Below are 7581 nucleotides of genomic sequence, written 5' to 3'. Positions count from 1 at the left end.
ATTTCCAAAACTGTCAACCTTTACGGAAGCAGACGGCCCCATCCTTCTCTCCTGGAGTGACCGGTGGGTTCGAATCACCAACCTTTCAGTATTAGCAGCCAAACAACGCCTTAGCCCCTGCCCCGCTGCTTAGTGAGAAGTAGCAAATGCACCCATGTTTACAGCATGATGCCCCATCACCAAAAGGCAGAAGCCATCTAACTGCCCATCAATAGTCAGACAGATAGAGTAGACACAGAGTAGACTATGACTTGGTCTTAAAGAGAAATTAGGTCCGGCACTCACTACAACCTGGGTGGAGCCTGAACACATTATGCTGCGTGAAAGTAGTGAATCCGACAAAGATCTAGGTAAGCACCCTTAAAGAACAGGTGTGGAACCAAAAGCAAACCCAAATTCACTGCCGTCAAGTCAGTGCCGACTCATAGCCACCCTGTAGGACAAGGCAGATCTGCCCCTGCGAATTTCTAAGACTGTAATTGTGTCTGTCAGTAAAAAGCCTCATCTTTCTCCCGTGGAGTGGCCAGTGGTTTTGAACTGTTAGCCTTGCTGTTAGAAGCCCAATGCGTAACCACTCGGCCACCAGGGCTCCTTAGGTATGGAATCTGTTGAAGTTGTTTCAGGAGCCATCCGTTAGCTGCAGTGTCATTGCAAGTAGTTGAGTTTCTTTTGTATCTTTTCACAAATATTTATCAGATTGCCAGCATTTCTAGGGAGGGGGGCATTTCAGTGGTTTCTGCCCCCCCCCACACACACACACACCACCCCCTGCCCCCTGGAAACTCAAGGGCAGGGTTACCTGTGGGCACTGAGGTCATTCCCACTCCTAGCGACCCTACTGGACCGGGCAGAACTGCGCCTTAGGGGTTCCAAGGCTCGAAATCTTTATGGAAGCAGGCACTCTTTCTCCCATGAAGCTGCCAGTAGCCTCAAACCACCAACCTTTGGGTTAGCATCTGGGCGCTTAACCAGCGATCCAGAACGGCATCCAACTTCACAAGGTGGAGCTAGGGCACCCGGGAGGGCGATGTGAATGAAGGCCCGCCAGGAGGGCACAGCTGGGGCATGGGAATGGGAAGCTGCAGGGAAGGCGGGCCCTGGAGATGCCAACCTGGCAGAGGCGAGCCCAGGCCCAGCCAAGGGTCCTTAGTATGCTGGAGGCATCTGCCCTGGAAACCAGAGGCCCCGGGGCCGGGCCACATTGTTCTAGAAAGGGTCCCATGGTCAATGCCCTTGCCCACTAAGACAGACCTTAACCCACCCCTCCCCCCTCCCTTCCAGTGCCCTTCTTTGGGCTTCCAGAGCCCTTGGCAACTCTGGTTAGTAGAGAGCCAGCAAACCTTGGACAAGAGAGCCCAGAGCCCATGGCTTCTGCCGGAAGGTGGGGAGTGGGTGAACTCACCCAGCAGAGAGCTGTGAAGGGACCAGCCACCTTCAGATCAGGGCCCAGGGGATGTGGAGGACAGCTGTTATGTTTCAGAGCTGTGATTCCGAGCTAAGGGTTTGCCACAGAGCCATGCCAGCCTGGGGCTAGCACATAGCAGCTGGGTGAATAACTCTCTCTGGGCCTCAGCACACGCACCCGCCCACCCCACCCAAAAGTGGACATGACCATCATCCTGGTGGTAAGGACGGAATGACCGGAAGCCTGGCGTATAGACATGCCACTGCCCCCGGCCCTGGTTGAGTCATAGGCTCTGGCCTGAGTTGATGCCAGCACGTCCGCTCACCGGCTGTGAGAACGTGGCCAGAGTTTTGCAGTCTCCTTGGGTCTCAAGTGTTCTCACCTGCACAATGGGGCTCGTTCGACCAAGCCTATTGTGGGAAGCGATGTGTTCCTACAAGACCTAGCACAGACTAAACACTCAATAAATGCCAGTTCATATTATCGTCAAGCAATCTCTGATTTGTACTTTTTGTCAGGGGGAGGGGCCTTGGAACAAGGCTGACCCTTGACAGTGAGCCAGTCTTCTTCCCTGCCCCCCCTCCTCTCCATTCCTGGGAACCTTCTCCTGCTAATAAGCCTTTCCTGTCACCCGCCATCTAGTGGCCGTGTCCGGCAGTGCAACATCTTAGCCCTGCAGCTCTTCTCCGTGTTCAAGATTCCCTGCTGGGAGGCTGCAAACCTGGGCTGAGAATACAGCCAGTAGAAGGGGATGCCACAGGGTGAGGGGTGCAGGGAGGTGTGAGGAGAGAGCACACCCAGTCCGCTTTGGACTTCAGCAGCCTCTCTTCCTCACCGGCACACCAAGAGGCCAGCAGCGGCAACCAAGCTCCCCTTCTTCCAAGGGCCTCAGCTGCGTGGCTCACCTTGCTCCAACAGGGGACGGGCACTGAGCTCAATAGCTGTCACAAGCAGCCTCGGCTCACATGCCCTGGCTGTGTGACCAAGACTCAGCCCCTGCCTTCTCGAAGCTTCTTTACACACACACACACACACACACACACACACACACACACACACACAAATCCAGTGGCCTAAGTGCCTCCGAGGGCTGACCCCGGGCCAGACCCAGGGCCACGGTACTTCCTGCGAACAGGAATGGGAAAAACCCATCGGAGAAGGCACTGCAGATCTGTAAGCACTGATCGGAAGCAATCATCCAAATGCCTGAAGTGGGGGGAAAGCACAAACCAATGTGGTGATGGTGGTCGTCAGGTGCCATTCGCCCGGTTCCCCCCCAGCCATCCTTGGAACAGCAGAAGGGAACGCTGCCCCAGCCTCAGTCATTGCTCCCTTCGGAGCCACTGTGTTGGCCCAGCTCATTAAACCGTGCGCACCATGTGGGCTTTGTATAAAGATACACACATGCACACACACGTGTGTGTGCATGAGGAGTTCCGGTGGTGTCTTGGGTTACATGCTGGCCTGCTAACAAGGTCAGCAGTTTGATACCACCAGTTGCTCCTCGGGAGAAAAATGAGGTTGTCTGTTCCTGCAAAGATTTATAGCATGGGAAACCCACAGAGGCAGTTCTGTCTGTCCTATTTAAATACAGACAGACAAACAACTCAAAACCACTGCCATTGAGTTGATTCCAACTTACAGCGATTCTACGAGACAGAGAAGAACCACCCCTGTTAGTCTGAGACTGTCACTCTGTAGGGGAGTGGAAAGCCTCATCTTTGACCTGTGGAGTAGCTGGTGTTTTTGAACTGCTGACCTTGCAGCTAGCAGCCCAATACATCATGTCACTGGGTCACATAGGCTCACTCGGTGGCAGTGAGTTTAGACATGTGCACACACATCAGCAAGGGGTGTGTTCGTAGATACAGATCATCCCTAATTCACAGTATGTTCAAATCACAACAAACCACACTGCCAACCGTCGATATTTGGTTTCTTGTTTGGTTTGGGTCCGGCTTCTGGTAGGAATGTGGAGGGGGCAGTGGCCAAGAGGAAGACCCTGGGTGAGAAAGACTGACACAGTGGCTACAACCATGGGTTCCCACCTCTCTACAATGGTGTTCCATCCTGTTGCCCAGAGACAGCCGCTAGGAGTCAGAGCCAACCGGAAGGCACCTAACGCTGACAATTGTTAGTAGTGGTTACAATGTTAAAATATATTATCTGTTTATGTAATGTTCCACCCCCCAAAGAGAAATACCAAGGGCCTAAAGATACCGATAATAAAAGGCAACAGTAACCAAAATGTTATAAAAGCAAAGTGTTGGACATGGGACAGTCTCAGGAGCGGAACCGTCATTCAGTGGGGAGTGCGTGCGTGCATGTAAGCGTGCCGGCAGAACTGGTCACTGCAGGCCCCTGAGAATGGGGACTGGGAGGCTGGGGGTGGGGGTGGGGGCATTGTTTTCCAGGAACGTTTGCTTTTTCTCTAAGCTTCCTGTGCTGTTGGTGACAGGGAAGCCACACTGTGCAGGGATGAGGGGTGACTGATGGGGTAGAGCACTGAGGTCCAGTCCTGACACCTCCTATCCTGTTCCCAGGGCCTGCCCGCCAGCTCTCCTCTGCTCTCCTCCCCAATTCTCAGGGTCCCAGGGTGGAATCCCTGGAGAAGGACATCATGCTTATTCCTCAAGCAGAGGGTTCGGCGGAAAAGACAGGACCCTCATCGAGGTGGACTGACCCAGTGGTTGCAACAACGGGCTCCAACAGTTGTGGGGACGCCGCTGGACCGGGTGGGGGTTCCTTCTGCTGCACATGGGTCGCTGATGTCGGTGTCAGAACCAACTGGGTGGCACTGAACAGCAGCAGCAGGGCTGAAGCCACTGTCTCGCTATCAGAATCAGGCTCTCTGCCCAGGGGGGCCCTAAGAACTGCTGTCCAGGTGGGGGTTGCCAAGACAAAGCCATTGCTGTTGTGTGCCACCCATTACAACTCACAGGGACACACACACACACACCCAATGCTATCACCATTACAGACGCACATCATCGGGGCCTTTCTCTCATTGAGCATCTGCTGGGTTCACACAGCTGACCTGTCCTCTAGCAGCTAAGCCCCAGGGCGAGAGCTGGGGGAGGGAAAAAAGCCATCCCAGAGGGGTGAGTCTGCAGCTACGAGACACAACTGGGGCTCAAGGGGGTGGCAGGGGGGTGGTATGAATACTGCCTCTCGGGGCTTTTCTGACCTCAAGAGATTGGGAAGTCCTGAGGGCTGGGGAGGGAACAGAGAACCAAGACAAGGCACTGAACATGCATTCCTGACCAGACTCAGGAACTCAGGTTCTAGGACCCCAGGAAGCAGAGGGCAGGCAGGGAGGGTAATGTTGGCAACCCAGCCTCCTGGATGGTGGCCACGTGGTTAAGAAACCCATTCACGATAGACAGTTGTTTAGTGAAGGCTCTTCAGACCACACATAAACTGTGAGGGTACACACACACACACACAAACCGAGAGAAAATGAGGTAATGAAAACAAGGTCAGAGACAACCCAGGAGCAAGGTTAGACCACAAGGGCCAGTTGCTTAATAGCTACTTGGATGGTCAGAGCTTCCCAGCAGCCAAAGGGAAAGGGGAAACGTGGTTTTCATGCTCAGAAAAATCTGTAAGATAAAAAAATTCAAGCTCAAGAGAGGCCCAGCTATTCTTGATGGAGCACAATATTTCTCCCAAGGGACTTCCCAGAGAACCCTTCAAATGGGATTGCTGTGAGCATATCCCCGAGAGCTTAGTTAATAAAAGCCCAAGACCCTGTTTCATGGGCCAGTGACGTCCAGGCTCACTTCAACGTAGGCAGTGTGCTCACCCATAATGCAGTTGGCTCAGCTGACCAGAAGTAACCTGACAAGGTCCAGACTCAGCCTGTGGGTCAGTCTGTGGGAGACGAGGCACCACCGAGTCTCCTTAAGGCCATGTGTGCCTCAACCTAAATTGCCTGGGCTGGACAGATGATCCCTCAGGACCAGTGGTGGAGTGGCGATACCGGGAGAGTGGAGGGAGGTTGGGGTGGAAAGGGGGAACAGATTACAAGAATCTACATACAACCTCCTCCCTGGGGGGTGGGCAACAGAAAAGTGTGTGAAGGGAGATGTCGGACAGTGTAAGGTATGACAAAATAAAAATTTATAAATTATCAAGGGTTCATGAGGTGGGAGGAGAAGGGGGGGGGGGGAATGAGCTGATTCCAAGGGCTCAAGCAGAAAGCAAATGTTTTGAGAATGATGGCAACAAATGTACTTGACACAATGGATGGATGGTGATGAGAGTTGTGCGAGCCCCCAATTAAATGATTTTTTTAATTAGCCTGGGCTCTATTGGAACGGTCCCCCAGAACTTGCCCCTCCCCCAATAAATATCTGTATGCAGTCTCAAGTCTCTGGGCCCAGGACCGATTCACAGCCCCAACAGGCGGAATCCCTTCTGCAGTCTGGCCAGTGGGAGCAGGTCCTCTCAGACAAGCACTCTGAGTGTGGTCAGTATTTCCAGCTGCTGTCACCATCCGCTGGCCACACTGGGAGCCCTGGGGGCAGCCACGGGCCACAAGTCTCCTCCAGAGGTTAGTCACAGGCCTGAGAGAAGAGGAGGTGGACAAGGGGGTGGTTGAGTGTCCATTGTGGATTGCCTTCTGTTCCCCCCACCACCCCACAAAAATGTGTGTTGTGAATCATAGCCCCTATATTTGTGGGGATGGGTGTCTTTGTTGTGTTAATGTAGCAGAATTTCTGCAGAGCTTGTCTTAAAGCAACCTCCGGAGACATACGCGAGCAGATCACGCTTAGGGCAGCCATGGGGAGAGGTGGGGGGGAGATGGTGCCACGTGTCCGACTAGGAGCAGACACTCGGGGGAGACAAGGACCATGTTCGGGCGCGAACAAAGCCTCCCTCGCAAGCCTGCGCCCGGGCGTCTGATTCCAGCCTCGTTGACCGAGACAAAGGCGCCCTGGGGTTTGCAATGGTTAAAACGTTGGGCTGCCAACCCCCGGGTCAGCGGTTCGAAGCCACCAGCCCCTCCGGAGGAGAAAGCGTGGCCCCTGGCTTCTGTGGAAATCCCCGCCTCAGAAAGCCTTAAAGCGGTGGGCAGGTCGGCTCTGACCCTTCCACGGCCTGACAATACGGGAATCAATGCATTCGTCAGAGTCATCCCCTTGAGGTATTAGTAACTGAGCCCCTGCCCGCGCTCTGGGGACAGGCGGGCAGGGCTTGGAATCGGAAGTGGCTTCGAGTGTGGGCGTTGCCCAAGGGCGGGGCCTCCTGTTGGCACACCCCAGCCCCTGGGCCAGCCTCTAACACCTGGACCACGCCCTACACTAGCACCCACAATGTTGTGTCCATTGCACTCGTAGAAGAATGAGTGACACGGAGTGATACACTGTAGAGACGGGGTGCTTCTTACCTTAGATGAATGCTAACAGCAAAGTCAGCCTTGTAACTCGCTCTGCACTGACACAACAGGGTTCGTTTCCACATTAAAGGGGCGGGAACCTTTCCTGAGCTCCTCCTTTTCCTTTCAGAAGGGCCCACGTTGGGCTGCTGGCGACAGATGAGCAGTTCAAAACCACCAGGCTCTCCGGGGAAGAAAGATGAGGCTCTCAGCTCCCGTACAGAATTATTGTCTCATACACTCACAGGGGCAGTTCTACCCTGTCCTGGCGGGTCGCTGTGAATCAGAACTGGCTCAACAGTTGAGTGCTTTGTTCTGTTTTTAAGAGAGCAAGGGGTGCCCTTGTGGCGGAAGTGGGTTATGTATTGAGCTGCTGTGAGGTCACTAGTTCAAAAGCACCAGCTATTCCACAGGAGAAAGATGGGGCTTTCTCCTCCCCTAAAGAGTGACAGTCTCACACCTGGCCCCAAAGTCTAATTTTGGTACTCCCTCAGGACTTCCTTGCTCTGCTCCCCTTGCCGTTCTGTTGCACGCCCTTAGTGTTTTGCCTCAGTGTGGTGGGGTCAGATCTGGTACAATTCCTGCATTGTGTCTCCAATGTTGTCCCCCGTAAGGCTAGGGGTCAGTGAGAGATGTGTCTCATAGTGGGGCCGGCCATATGGTCCTCTCTGTGCATTGGCTGCTCTGAGCAGGAATATCGTCCTCAGAGCTTGGTGGGCCAGGATGTGCTCCACTCTCTCTTCCTCCCCCTTCATTTGCTCCTGTGTGCTCTTATCAGACATGTCCCTCTCCCTGA

The 7581-nt window shown here is 54.0% G+C and overlaps 1 protein-coding gene across 2 annotated transcripts in view; it reads right to left on the bottom strand.

The window, feature by feature from the left end:
- Nucleotides 1-7581, bottom strand: part of CHST1 (carbohydrate sulfotransferase 1) — a 20072-nt gene that overhangs the window by 4800 nt on the left and 7691 nt on the right. The window lies entirely within an intron of this gene.

The sequence above is a fragment of the Echinops telfairi genome, unplaced genomic scaffold (assembly GCF_000313985.2).
Source record: "Echinops telfairi isolate 266 unplaced genomic scaffold, ASM31398v2 ScPeMD7_60;HRSCAF=208, whole genome shotgun sequence".
Classification (NCBI taxonomy): domain Eukaryota; kingdom Metazoa; phylum Chordata; class Mammalia; order Afrosoricida; family Tenrecidae; genus Echinops; species Echinops telfairi.
The sequence above is the reverse complement of the archived record's forward strand: the minus strand, read 5'-3'. Positions and strand labels throughout refer to the sequence as shown.